The sequence below is a fragment of the Chelonoidis abingdonii genome, chromosome 9, assembly GCF_003597395.2.
Source record: "Chelonoidis abingdonii isolate Lonesome George chromosome 9, CheloAbing_2.0, whole genome shotgun sequence".
In the NCBI taxonomy this organism is placed as follows: domain Eukaryota; kingdom Metazoa; phylum Chordata; order Testudines; family Testudinidae; genus Chelonoidis; species Chelonoidis abingdonii.
In genome coordinates this window covers 56,860,036-56,875,895 of record NC_133777.1, presented here as the reverse complement: position 1 = coordinate 56,875,895, position 15,860 = coordinate 56,860,036, and positions in this window count along the sequence as shown.

Genomic DNA, 15,860 nt, shown 5'->3' with positions numbered 1-15,860 from the left:
TCCTCTATCCCTACCTTTCCTCAGTATATGGCTACTGCCAGTCATTGTCTAGCCCCACACCCTGGGGCAGGCTGCAGTATTAGCCTACTCATCACAGGCAAGATTGGGTTTGGACCTACTGGCTTGGCCTACCCCGGACTGCCCTCTGCACCCCCTAGTACCTGTTAGCCCAATGCTAGGCTGCAGCCTGGGGCTTTCCAGGCTAGAGCTCTCCAGCTCCTCTGCCTTTCCCCAGCCCTGCTTCATTCAGGTACCTTATGTCCAGCTCCCTACAGCCAGGCCCCTCTCCCTCTATAGCCAGAAAGAGACTGTTCTGGACTTCAGGCTCACAGCCTCTTATAAGGGCCAGCTGGGCCTGATTGGTGCATGGCCACAGCTGAGCCTACTTTCCCCAGTCAGCCCAGGCTTCTTGCCCCAGCCTGAAGGCTGCTTTCTCTAGCCACAGCCCCTTCCCAGGGTTGTTTTTAACTCCTTCAGGGCAGGAGCAAGGATCCACCCTACTACAATGTCAAATGACCAATGCAGTTTAGAGTGAATCCTGCATGTAAGCTAGACCTTATATTAATGTATATAGGCAACCTAAGGGCTAGTCTACACTAAAATCTCTACATTGGTGCCGCTGTGCTACTGTAGCACTGGTAGTCCAGACACTCCATGCTGACAGAAGAAAGCTCTCCTATCAGCATCACTCCATCTGCCCAAGCAGCTGTAGCTATGTCAGCAGGACAGCTTCTCCCACCAACAGCACTTTCCACATTGGTGCTTAGATCTGTGTAACTTACGTTTCTTTTCTGCACCTGTGAGTGACTTACATTATATTGAAGCAAGCACTGGTGTGTACAAGCCCTAAGTTTAGCTCATTAATAACACGCTCTCAGAAATTTCTGTCTTCAAAAAGAGTCCAGACAGCAAAGCCATAAGTATTCACCATATCTGAAGACTAGTGGTGTGCATGTTTTGTTTTGCTTTGCCTAAGTACATATCAATACCTCGACTATCTCCTCAGGATTGCACAGGTATGAGCACACTCTGTGTTCACTTTTTTAAAAAGCCATTGCAGCTGGCAGAAGTCCAGATCAGATTAATCACTTCATCTGGGGCAATGCATGTATTCCTAAGAAGCTTTCATAGCTCACTCTTCTTGTCAAGCAGGGTAATGTGCCTCCAAGTCTAAACTTCATCCTACAGAAAATGTCCCCATAACAGCAGAAATCATCTTGGAGGTATTGTTACTTACCCGATTTTAAAAAATTGGGACTGTTGGCTAACCCAGTAGAAAAGGGAACTGAAGAAAATAAGGCTTCACTAAAGAACACATGAGCAATTGAGATGAAAATTAAGTTTGAAGAATAGGTAGTCAAATTAGGCAAACAAGTTGGCTATTGGTGGTGGCTTCATAGAGAAACAGTTTCTCTTCATCTCTAGCAAAAGGGAGTAAATTAGCTGTACCTTCACAAACAAGTTGTCTGGCTGGTCCCTTCGAGGCTGCTATAAATTAATACACTAGCATAGAGGCCTGTTATTCATTTCTGAGAATAACATACCTTATCCATGAAGTGGGTGGGGAGGAAACTTGGGGAAGGGGTCCTGTGGATGGAGTTGTTTAAAATCCTAAATTTGTCAAACTACTTATAGCCCAGTTGGCTGGATTAGAGTTGATAATGCTCTTCAGTAGGAAATCTTAGAGAATAGCACAGCTTTTCTGAGGTGTCACATAGTTTGAATAAGCATTTGTGGTATAAGCAAGGGGGCATATGATAAAAGGCTATAAAATCATGAATGAGGGTGAGAAAATGAATAGGAAAGTGACTTACCTCCTTCACATACCATAAGAACCAGGGGTTACCTAATGAAATTAATAGATAACAGGTTTAAGACAAACAAAAAAGTACTTCACACAAAGCCCAGTCAACCTGTGAAACTCATTGCCATAGGATGGTGGGACTGCCAAAACTGAGTTTAAAAAAAGTATTAAGTTCATGGAGGATAGTCTCATCAGTCCCTATTAGCCAAGATGGTCAGGGAATGAGCCCATGCTCAAGCTGTCCCTAAACATCCAGCTAGAAGAGCCTCACACTGGACAACAGGAAAGGGATCATTTGATAATTGCCCCTGTTTTGTCTAGTCCCTTCAAAGGCTCTAGAACTGGCCACTGTCAGAAGACAGGATACTGGGCTAGATGAACTCTTGTTTTGACAAAACACAGTCATTCTTACAAAAAACATGTTCTGCCTAGCAATAGGCTGTAATTAAAAGTTTCCAACTGTGAGCTCCAACCTCTGTCAAATACAGTAGCATGATCATTTTTCAACCAGGCTGAAAAGTAACCATTTCATGTGAAATAATGTTTTTTACCCAGTAGCCTTGCTGCGTTTATTACAATCCAAAAGGAAAAATAGCAGTCACTGTCCCTGGGCTTGGAGTCCATTGTTAAGTGGTTATCTATAGCTAACAAAAACAAATTTCACTTCATTTTGTGTAGCACAACTGATATTAAAGTAGCTGTATCTTTACCTTTAAAAAAAAAGTCAGTTTCCTCTCAAACATTTATCTAGCAAAAAATATCATCTCTATTTGAGTGGGGAGGCAATATATGCTTACAGAGGAAACAAGTAAAAATAGTAAAGCTTACTAGAGTTGTACCATTGTTTTACTCAGTATGCAGGCCTCAAAAGTAAAATTTATTCCTGTGTATCATTGATGCTTTGAATATGAAATCTCAACTCAGAATCAGCCGGTTTTGCTTGAAACTTTTTGATGCAACAACACAACGAATTAGCATCATAAGTGTTCCACTCACTGCTCAATGAGTATCTGCCAGTAACTTGGTCCTTTTTTTAATTCACACATTAAAAAGGATTATTTCACAGACAACCTCATCAGAAAACTGTATCCTAGAAAAACACTACTAAAGTCAGCAGGGAATACTAGCCCATTGATTATAGGCCTACTCATTTCAGATGCTAAAACATCAACTGCAACAACCTTTTGTCAGGGAGCTGAAGTACAGTCACTTTTCCTTACAGAAATGAAAGAAGGGTAATATAATTTCATAATTAGCTAGAGCCACATTCTGCAGTTTACTCTCACTAAGTATTGCCCCAGTCTGCAAGTAGTCCCAGAGACTTCAGTGAGCCTATTCATAGTCTGAGATACTATTCTTTGTGAGTAAAGACACCAGATTCTAGTCTCAAGGTCGCTAACAAGGTCCTAAACTTCGAGTCCAGGTAACAAGATATCCAGGCCAATTTCATGTCATTTTCCTTACTTCACCACAACCATATACTTCTTGGTTGAGAAACATATTTTGTGGAAACCCTGATTATGCAGATTATGGAGCTGCCATGTAGACTCATTCTTTGCCAATGCCCTGGCCTGCTAGATGGTCTGCTCACGATTCAATGGCCATCTTTGAAGAGTAATAATTGCATTCACATATTGCTATTTTCAGTGTAAAATCTCAGTGTAGTGTCCCATTAGCATTCCACAATATGACTGTTTTAGTCAATGTACTTATTTTACCATCTTAGTTCCAAAAAAGGCCAAAACAAAAGTCACCAAACACTTCAACATTCCATATTCATATTTTATACATGCTCAATAAACTTCCAAATAAATAATGTACAGGCCTTGGAACTAAAGCCTGTAAGCAAGTTTGTTTAATACCAGTTGAAGAATGGGAATTAAAAATTATTTATTTTTTTCTGTCTGGCTAACTTTTACTTCAGCTATTAAATATGATGGGCATATTAACTGTTTTGTTATACCTGGAGATTAGATCCAATCATGCATCACTGGGAGTCGAAACAATTGTAATTAAGAGTAACATTTGGTTTTTTGTATCTACAACCACAGATTCTACATTTGGTTATTTTGGAGAAAGCTCTTAGGCTGTAGTGATCAGTCTGATTAGTTAGTATGTGTTGGGTTTTTTTTTTAACATTGCTAAGAACTAATGATTAAATTCAATGGGAGTTTTGTTCAATAAATAATCCCAGACTTTAACTCCTTCTGAATGGCTGGAAGGTTCATTGAGTACATATTATCTTAATTAAAAAGATCAATTTGACATATTTATGTTTTAACTACACTATAATTTCTATACTTCAGCTAAGCAAAATTAGGGCAAAGTATGTTTGCTTATAAATCAATTTCCTTTTATGGTCTTGAGTACTAAAATACATATTGCAAATGAGTTGCAAATTACTGATGAAATTCTGCCAAGAACTATTTAACATTTAAAAAAACTACTCTTACACTATCTACATAGTGTGATGGTGTCAACAGCATCAAAGAACATGATCCTGTGGTGAAGCTTTGAGCGTTCAGTGTTGAAGAACATGCAAGTAAGCATGGAGCTGAGAGAATACAATGACCGATGGAATAATTGGAGTGTTCACTTGTGATAGGCCCTGGCAGCAGAAAATTGAGGACACAAAACAACTACAGATTTTTTAAAATAAATGAAGAGTCACAAATGTGGTATTTCCCAATAAATTGGTCTAGTGGTTTTCCTGATTAAGGAGGAAAACTATTCTTCCTCTTTTTGCCATAGTACTGTATCCTGTTGTCAGATGCTACCGGTATGGTGCTCTGCTCTGTTCAATGTTGATATCACTCGGCTGCGTGCATGTGTTCCCCTGTGTGCTGTCCCAGCTCTTCGAAGATAGCTGACATAGCAGACCGAAAGGAACCCCAGTGACCACAGACTCTAGTAAGGTATGAAGGCACGTTCGGCCAGTTTATTGTCCAGGAGAAACACAGTCTCCAGCTCCCCAGCAAAACGTAGTCCAAGGTGCTGTAAGGTGCCGCTAGCCGGTAATATGTAGTGCTCCTTGACAATGGACTCAGCTCAATTTTCAATTCGGGGTGCATTACTAATATTTCATACTAAATGTAATACTTAACGGTTAAAATAAATGCTCACAATCTTCCATGAGAAGGTGTACTGCTTTCCCTTGCTGAACACTTTGTGTCAGCAAAAGAGTTAGTAACCTAATTTACTAGCTTTTTAGAGTTAATTGCTTGTGATACAATTTCACTTTTGTTAACTGTTTAAAGCACAAACCTTAACCACTGCTTCCCATTAACAATAACATAACAAAGAAAAGCATATAAAATTAAACCAACTACAAAATTAAACAAATAAATTTTAAATACAGATACATGCGAATACTTTGAGGGTATTTGAGGGTATACTTTCATGATGCTTTGTTATGTTTGGGAGACAAAGGTGGAAACCTGTTGAAATTATTTGGTTAGCTTTATGCATAAATTGTTATTTTAAACATTTTGGTTATGAACTCTTTAACTATATTTAAAAGTGCAAACAAGTTATATAAAAAGCCCAAACAAGAAATTGACATTTTGTTAATATTATCTTTACCTTAATGTTGATGTTTCCCCTTATTATTCTTGTTTGAATAACAATTAAAAAAAATTAAAAAACAAAAACAAAAATTCCTGTGATAAAAGAGAATTTTTGTTTGCAATTGCATTATTTGTGAGGCAGAAATATATGTAATATATTTGTAACTGAAACCTTTTTGAACTTTGCACAAAAAATTGGTGTTAATATGATTATACCCCAACCAGATTTAAATAGTGTGGTACCACATATACTTATACATATTTTTAAAAGGTATAAAATTGACTTTTGTTGCAACAAATAAAAATAATTTTAAAAAAATAGTCACGTGACACACACAACATAGACACAAGACACACACATGACATACAGGACAAACTTACAATTAAAAACAATGGCGCCAAATTCTATTCATAGCTAACAAAAAACACCACCAAAATAAAAAGGGTTAAACATTTGAATAAACAAGTTATTACCTTATTTAAAACTTGTAGCATAAATTTGATAAAAAATATTATTTGCCAAATTGTATTGTATTAATTTGGTAACAAGGAATTTTGCATTACTTTATATTTAACATTATTTTAAAACTCTGCTATATGGAAATAAGAAAAGCCCATGTTTCAAATATTAGTTACTGGTTAGGATTAGAAGCAGAGAGTGCATTTCTATTGCTTGGCAACCATATCTTCAAGAAAGTTAGGAATAATTCCAGCTGTTGCATTCCTGAAGGTTAAAATAATAATTTACTGGATTTAAAGTTTTTACCTTATTTCTTTTTGTTTCTTGTTTTGTTCTGTTTTCAATTGCTTTATCTTTTGGAGGTTTCTGTAAAAACTATAACTTTAAACTTTTAAAACAAGAGAGAGCAGAAGTGAGGAGAGGTGGGGGAAAGGGAGGGTGAAGAGCAACCTAGGAAGTAGCGAGACCTGAGCCGAGAGAGATTAACTCCATCAAGGTATTTGAAAGTACAGGCAGCAGCAGCAAGTCTAGCAAACTGAGAAAAAATATAAAAGACAAAACTTAAGCGGTATGTAAAAATATTGAGAAAGAAGGTTCTATTTTAGATATGACACAGGAGTGTGGTCCCTGGGTCAAAAAAATTGGGAACCTGCACAGTTGAGAATTGCGCCCCTGGTTTTTATCCTGGCTCTGAGAGGAGATTGGGGGTAGTTACTTGCTCTTGTAAAACCTGAATTTGTTCCCCTAGTGTCTGTTGCTTTTGTGTGCATGCCAAATAGAGAGTGGGAGTGCCCTTTTTCTGCAGTTAACTGTTTCTGGGCAGTTCCATGTGTTAATCATCAATTCTAGGTGTTAACCCGCTTAACTTCAGTTTTTTACTTTGAAATTCTTTTTTATTCACTCCCCTGCGACAGAGAGTGTTCTGGTACCGTGTTTATGCTTCAATACACTATGTGGATATATGTTTATGCAGCATCAGCCCTTTTCTTGCCAGCTTCTGTGAGCAGGGCCTGCCTCTGGCTCACAGCTTAACTTTGCTTTATGTTAGCAAAGTCTTGACCATTACTTTAGTTCAGGCCTCATACCGGGCCTTTGATACCAAGGTTTATATCTCAGGTCCTCTACTTACTACAGTCCCTTTTGTGTTGTTCCTAAGAACACATATTTCCAAATCTAAACTCTTCCTTCCTTTTTATTTCAATGATCTACTTAGTTAATTAGTGCACCTCTGTGCTAATAACCTCTTTTTAAGACAGCTTTTAAATCAGTAATAACTCTTACAACACAGCAACTCAGTTTAAAGTATCAATTGATGATACTGCTGTTCACACATCATAAGGTCACAGACTCCATGTTAACCACATTGTGAAGTCATTACTTGAAACTAGTACAGAAATCAGATAAAACCCAGTCTCAAGCCAACACCTAGGCTGATTACATCATGTCCTTCTGTGCTGGGTGAGTAACTTTTGTTTCTTTTGGTGAAATTTGGTACAATTTAGTTTATAATAAAATAGGTTTACACTCATTTATATTAGAATCAATATGTATTCAAATAAAATACTTATCTATGAATATAAAATAAGTACTTTGTTATGCACAAAAATTAAAATATATTTGAAATAGCATGTGTGTGAACTATTTTACAGAAAATAATTGAACCTGTAGCATTATTTGATTATTAATCTTTTTTATTTTATTTTTCTTACTTTCAGAGACTATCTTTAATTTCTATACCAACAGCCTTTTCAGATCATAAGATGGACAACAAATTAAACATGTATCTTACTGATCTAGTAAGTATGCTTTTCTCCTAAAAGCACAAATATTTCTTACTGTCTTGGGGACTCACAGGTGAATCCTGACCCTGTTGAAGTCACTAGAACTGAATTAGGCTCCAAAATGAGGTTTTAATTATTTGTGTGCTCTAGGGGAGGAGAAACTTTCTGATGAACCAAAATGGGGCAAATAGAAAGAACATCCAAGCCCAAGTCATGCAGTCTAACCTCGTTTCCACTTCAGGTAAAAAATAATCAACTTTTGATTAAACCCTGGCTTACTGTACAAAAATCTCAGCAGAAGACCAAATGAACATTTTGTCTTTAAATTACTGAAACCAAATTCTACCATGTATGCTATCTCATCTGTTTTCCAACACTGGAAAACCAAATGAAAGACAATATGCATCATTTCCCTCTGTAGGAACATTTTCTCCTCTTTCATATTGCTTACATCAACATTTATATAAAATTAGTGGGAAATAAATATTTGGATCCAATTCTGCAACCCTTATACATAGAAGGAGTCCCACTACAGTCACTAGTACTAATCACATGAGTAAAGCTGGGTACTTAGTAATTAGTACAAAAAAATGTGCTAAGAAATTTTATTTCCCTTCTGCAGGTTATGGTCCTGTAATGGACAGAAAACAACTCAGCTACATCAAAGTCATAGACTCCATCAAACCCTGGAGGACTGCTGGCAAGCCCTTTGGTGAGGAACATTTCACTTTGTTTTATCTTCCAGTTATGGGTCAAATCCTGCTTGCAAATGACATTAGTGTTAGAAAGTCAAGCAGGAAATGATTCTAAGAGGCTATGAGTAGCATTTTCAAAAGTGATAAGACACAAGTCTGATTTTACCAACCATCGAAACAAATTTCAAATGAATCTTTAAAGCTATGAAAAAATAGGGAGAAAGGTGAAAGTTACTGTGATAGAAATAAGTGTTTAAAACATGTGCCTAACTAATAGTTTTGTTAACTTGGTTGATAACAACTCAAACTAATTTATTTCAAGCTGTTTAATTTTATTTGTAGTTAACTGAAAGTGTGCTCAGTGCTTTACAAACATTAAGCTCCCTGCTCTGAAAATTCTTAAACTGAAAAGGAAAAAAAGCTTATATCATGATAGCAAGAGTAACTTTTAGCATGAGCCATGTGTCACATAATAGTATTAGTATATTAAAGGCAGTTTTGAATAAAGAGGTAAGCTAGTAAAGTACAAATTTTAAGTCACTTTCTGAAAAAAATCTCTCTACTTCCATCGAGCTCATTTAATGTACTGATTCATTAGTTCTTAGTGATAATACCTGTATGAGTAACAAATATATACAGTACATTATATTTATATATACTTTGGGGGTGGGGGGTGCATGCACATACATACACACTCTTTTATTCATGCAGTAGTCTAGGTATTATTACCAAGAACCAGTTAAATACATGATAATTTAAAATATACAAAAAAATGGTTATTTTACAAATGGGCAAACTAATCCATCATTCCTCTATGAATTTAAACTAAATGTGCCTATTTTGTATTAATTCTTCCCTGGTTTGTTGAAAGGTCAAACAGTAAATTCATACAGTAGAATCTCAGAGTTATGAACACCTCGGGAATGGAGGTTATTCATAACTGTGAAGTGTTCGTAACTCTGAACAAAATGTTATGGTGGTTCTTTCAAAAGTTTTCAACTGAACATTGACAACGCAGCTTTGAAACTTTATTATGCAGAAGAAAAATGCTGCTTTCCCTCAATTTTTTTAGTAGTTTATGTTTAACACTGTAATATACTGTATTTGGGGTTTTTATTTTTTGTCTCAGCTGTTGTCTGGATTGTGTACTTCCGGTTACAAATGAGATGTGTGGTTGACTGATGAGTTTGTAACTCTGAGGTTCTACTGTATTGATTAATTAAAAATCAAATAAGCATGCTTGCTTATTTGTCTGTAGAAAACCTAAGCATGCTGGCTAATAATTTGGGGTTTGTTTATATTATAAATAAAACTATGCACAAAGTAAATATCTTTAAATCAAAGTCTAATAAGTTCTCAAGCAGCATTTTTCTTAATTTGCATATCTAAATTTTTATCATCACCGCTAGAAATATTTTACGTTGTTTTGTGAGTGTATGGTGAAATCAAAGTTTATCGACATTTACTAATAAAACTCTAATCCTTCCAACCTTAACTATAACTCATCTAAGGTAGTATAAGAAATAAGTTTAATAACCACACAAACACAATTTAGATTATTTTGGGGCTTACTTGGGTTATACACACAGAGCTTGGTTGGCCAGGGCAAAGGGACTCAAACCTTTTAAGACTCAAGTTTTAAAAAAAAAATTCTAACCCACATACCAGAAATCTAATTAACTTAATCAAGTCTGTTTATTATAGAATCACAAGGTTATTATGATAGTCAAACATGTACATTCTTCCATTAGCACTCAAGCCAGCAAATATCCTCAATATAGATTTCCTTACTACAAGTCCCTTGAACTATCTCTGCTTTTCAACAGACTGGAATAAGTCTCCAACTCAGGCCTTTACATTATGGACATTTTCTAAAAATTTCCTGTCATTGCTAACAACTACACTGATATTAGCAAAGGTAGGGGCCCAAGTGTTGACAACGTTCTCATGGCCAGAGCTATTTTTAACACCATGTCAATTAGATTTGCTCAGAGCAGGTGTTAGCAGTGGCATAGTGCAGACAAAGTTATAGTGAAGCAGTGGAGATTAGCATTCAAGGTTCCAGATCTGATGCAGTTTGCCAACAAGGAAATGTCCTATTAGCAGCCAGAAAAAGACTACAGGCTTTTGTGATGGGGCAAGGCCAGATGGCTACAGTAATGTTAGCCCCAGGCTAAACAAATCCCTAGGACCGTGGTAACCAAATGGCAGTTGCTTCAGGTTAATCAAGGCACCTGAGACCAATTAAGATCCTTCTAGAAGGAAGTGGAGATAGCTACATTGGCTGCAGGTGTTCTAATCAATCAAGGCAGGCTAACCAGGGCACCTGGGTTTAAAAAGGAGCTCAGCTCCAGTCAGGTGGGGAGAGTCAGAGGAGAGGAAATGTGTGTGAGGAGCTGGAGCAAGAGGTGCAAGGAGCTGAGACTGAGAGGGTGTGCTACTGGAGGATTAAGCAATTATCAGACAATCAAGCATTATCAGACACCAGGAGGAAGTCCGTGGTGAGGATAAAAGAAGGTGTTTGGAGGAGGCCATGGGAAGTAGCCCAGAAGTTGTAGCTGTCATGCAGCTGTTACAGGAGGCACCTATAGACAGCTACAATCACAGGGCCCTGGGCTTGAACCCGGAGTAATAGGGGCGGGCCCGGGTTCCCCCCAAACTTTGCAAATCCTGATCAGACACAGGAGGAGCTGACCCAGACTGTGGGTTCCACCAGAGGGGAAGATCACTGAGGTGAGCAAATCCGCCAATAAGTGCAGGACCCACCAAGGTAGAGGAGGAACTTTGTCACACTTTGTATTTACCACTGTATCACTTGTGTGTAGTGCAGTGGAGCTGTCCCTCCCAAGTAGCAAGAAGGGACTTAGTTTGTCAGTGACATCTTACTTCTACAGCCAGTGCTCGCTCAACCAACAAACTTCCAGAGTTATAGAAACAGCTGCTGCCTGCCTCCAGGAAGAACCACTGCAATTCGAGTACAGGGTTGGCTGGACTGTGTAGCAAGTAAAGTATATAACATGAATAATAACGCCAGGAACTATTACATACAAATAATGGACATATGAGACTCAGAATCATAGAACCAGAAAGTTAGAAAGGAGCACAAGGGTAATCTAATCTAACCTCTGGCCAAGATGCAGGAATTGTTGTATCTAAACCATCCAAGACAGATGGCTATCCAGCCTCCTTCTGAAAACATTCACTGAAGGAGTTTCCATTAATTCTCTAGGCAGTTTTTTCCATTGTCCTACTGTTCTTATAGTTAGGAAGTTTTTCCTGAGATTTAATCTAAATCTACTATGCTGTAGTTTGAAACCATTGCCTCTTGTCCTGTCCTCTGTGGCAAGAGAGAACAACTTCTCTGTTTTTTATGGCAGCCTTTCAAGTATTTGGAGACTGCTATCATATCCCCTCTTAATCTCTTTTCCAAACTAAACATACCCAGTTCCTTCAGCCTTTACATTCCATCCCTTTGACCATCTTTGTAGCTCACCACTGGATCCTTTCTAGTTTCCCTACATCTTTTCTATAGATTGGTGACCAAAACTGGATTCAGTATTCTAGCAGATGCCTAACCAGTGTCGAGTTAAGCAATACTATCTCCTCCCATAACTTGCATGCTATGCCTCTCATAATGCAACTCAAAATTGCATTTGTTTATTTTTTTTTGCAATAGCATCTCATGTTGAGATTGTGATCCACAATTCCCAGATCCTTCTCAGAAGTGCTGCTGCCAAGCCAGTTATCCCCCATTTTCTATTAGTGCATTTGTTTTTCCCCTCTAAGTGCAGCACCTTACATTTGTCTTTGTTGAATTTCATTTTGTTGTCGATAGTTCAATTCTCCAACTTATCAAGATCCCTTTGAATTTTAGCTTTATCCTCCAAAGTGTTTGCAACCCTCCCTGCCTTTGTGTCATGTGCAAATTTGATTAGTATGATCTCTATTCCTACATCCCAATCATTAATAATGATGTTAAACACCATCAGACACAGAACAGATCCCTGTGGAATCCCACTTGATACCTCCTTCCAGTCTGACATTAGTCCATTAATAATCTTTGATTGTGGTTGTTAAACCAATTATGTATTCACTTAATGATAGTTCTTCCAAGCCTGCATTTCTTCAGTTTACTTATCAGAATGTAATGTGGGGCCTTGCTAAAGTCCAGGTATATTATGTCCACCACATTCTCCCTATCCACCAAACCAGTTACCTTGACAAAGAAGAAAATCAAGCTGGTTTAGTATAATTTATTCTTAGTAAATCCATGCTGGCTGCTAGTGATTACCCCTTCATCCTCCAGGTATTCACAAATAGAATGTTTTATACGTTGCTCAAGTTGCTTCCCAGGTATTCAGGTCAGGCTGACTGAGCTATAATTTCCCAGTTCCTCCTTTTTAAAGATGAGCATTACGTTAGCCCTTCTGGGGCCTCTCCTGTCATCCAGAGTTTCCAACATTATTGCCATAATAGAAGGCCAATGTAACTCAAACCAAATACTACCAGAACACATTGGTTAACATACCAGTATTATGTGAGCACTCAGAACTGACACTGCTATAGGCAAATCACAGTGGGGACTAGAAAAGAGTGATTAAACTTAAGTTCTTGGGGGAAATTTTCCACTGAGTACATTTGTAAAAATTGAGTTGATACCATCTTCCTACTTCACATGACCTGTATCTGCTTTGTGTCTCTTGCAGTATGTGACCGATTCAGTCTCTGGGCTAGTTAGAGGAAAGGACAGAAGAAAATGAAGCCCAAAATAGATAATCACAGCTACTGTGTCCCTCTGTTTCACTAACCAGCAAGTACAAATCCAGGGTGCCTTGTTAAGTTTTGCCTACTGTAGCTTCTTTCCTTCATCTGCCATGAAAAATATTCAGTCAATGAGAAGGAGTGTTGATTTTTACTTCTTACAGTACCTTTTAAGAATTAACCATAAGAATATAGAAAAATATACAGCGGAGAGTAATTAGATTGGTGTGACAAATGTCCTACATCTGCAGTTTCCCTTCCATGCCTATTGAGGATTGTTATAATTTTTAATGTGAGCCAAAGTAGCTTACATTTTATATAGCTCCTTTCATCCTAAAGTGCTGCCCAAACTGTATACAGAATACTACACTTTGATGATATCACTTATGCCTGGTCTACACTACGCATTTAAACCGATTTTAGCAGCATTAAACCGATTTAATGGCGCACGCGTCCACACTATGAGGCCGTTTATATCAATATCAAGGGCTCTTTAAATCGGTTTCTGTACTCCTCCCCAACAAGAGAAGTAGCGCTAAAATCGGTATTACCATATCGGATTAGGGTTAGTGTGGCCTCAAATCGACAGTATTGGCCTCCGGGCGGTATCCCAACAGTGCACATCTGTGACCGTTCTGGACAGCAATTGAACTCCAGATGCAGTGCCCAGGTAACAGGAAAAGCCCCGCAAAACTTTGAATTACATTTCCTGTTTGCCCAGTGTGAGCTCCGATCAGCACGGGTGGCGATGCAGTCCCAATCCAAAAGAACTCCACCATGGATCGTATGGAGATACTGGATCTGACACTGTACGGGGAGACAAATCTGTTATCAGAGCTCTGTTACAGAAGATGAAATGCCAAAAGCGTTTGAAAAAAATCTCCAGGCTACACAGTGCTGCGTGACAAGCTACGAAAGCCAAAGAATCAAATGGACGCTCATGGAGGGAGGGAGAGGTATGAGGACTCCAGCCTATCCCACAGTCCACAGCAGTCTCATCATAGCAACTGGGGGCTGAGCTCCATCAGCCCCCCCTTTCATGTGTAATAAAAATTCTGTACTGCCTGGACTATCATAGCAGCGGGAGGCTGCCTCCTCATTATCTCACTAACAAGTCACTGTTTCTTATTCCTGCATTCTTATAATTTCATGAACACAAATGGGGGACACTGCCACGGTAGCCCAGGAAGGTTGGGGAGGATGGAATCAACGGGTGGGGTTGTTGCAGGGGCAACCCCCATGAATGGCATGCAGCTCATCATTTCTTGGGATCTGAATGGAGCAGCTGTGCTCTCTGATACACTGGTTCCCAGTACACATGCCCTATATTTTAGGCAGGACTGATTTTTTAATACATAAAGGAGGGATTGACTTGGGAGTCATTCCCATTTTGCCTTTCCGTCCCCGCCAACTCTCAGCTAGGGGCACCCATGATAGCAGCAGACAGTACAGAATGACAGATAAGTCTCTATTGTCAATTTACAATGGCAGCAGACGGTACAGATGACTGATAACCGTCTCTGCTATCATGCAAAAGCAAACGAATGCTGCTGTGTAGCGCTGCAGTAACGCCTCTGTCAGTGGCATCAGTACACACCGTGACAGTAAAAAAAAAAAAAAAAAAAAAAAAGCTGAGGGGCTCCATGGTTGCGTGCTATTGGCGTCTGCCAGGACAATCCAGGGAAAAAGGGCGCGAAATGATTGTCTGCTGTTGTTTTCCCGGAGGAAGGAATGAGTGACAATATTTACCCAGAACCACCCGCAACAATGATTTTTGCCCCATCAGGCACTGCGATCTCAACCCAGAATTCCAAGGGGCGGGGGCGACTGTGGGAACTATGGGATAGCTAAGGAGTAGCTACCCACAGTGCAACGCTCTGGAAATCGATGTTAGCCTCGGACCATTGACGCACACCGCTGACTTAATGTCCTTAATGTGGCTGCATGCACTCGACTTTATACAATCTGTTTTACAAAACCGGTTTATGTAAAATCGGACTAATCCCGTAGTGTAGACGTACCCACACTTGCATATCCATGAAAGGGTTCTTCTTTGGTTCAGCTGGATTCCTTGTGTTATTCCACTTAACTGTATTCAAAACTGGAGTCCAAATGCTGCTTGTTACAGTGTAATCACTTTGGATGACTGAACAATCAGGATACTAGTCAATCCTGCACCTATTTATCCATCGTGTTCTTAGAGACATGACAGTTCATATGCATGATAGAATGGGTGTAACAGCTATATCTCCTGCTAGCACAGCATCTTGCACGTGCAATGGATGGCCATATAAAAAAAGCCCTGCTACTGGTATCACAGTCTGTATAGACGTTAAAAACCCTTTCCTTACATTACACATGTATACATGAAAGTTCCTGTCATTCCACGTAGATATCTAGTGGAGGAACGAGAACAAATTTTATTAGACCCAGGCTTAAATCCTTAACTTTTTTTAAAAATTGATTTGTATGTATGTTGAGACTAAAATAAAAGGATTATTTTTTAAATGTAGATCCAGGGAATCTGAGTATTTCTAAACTGGGGCATCAAATACTGAGGTCCTTGCTTAAAATGTACTCACTCCAGCAACACTCCCATTGAAATCAAGGATCTCAGGATTCTGCCTTTACCCTTAGAGCACTGAGAATATGCACATCTTTTACATTTTCAAAGTTGCAATGCACCCATTACACATCTATTATGTATAAATAACAGTGAATACCAATACTATTTGTAATATCGGAAATGGCCAAGTACAAGGGAGGATGGATGATGATGTGGCAAAAAATGAG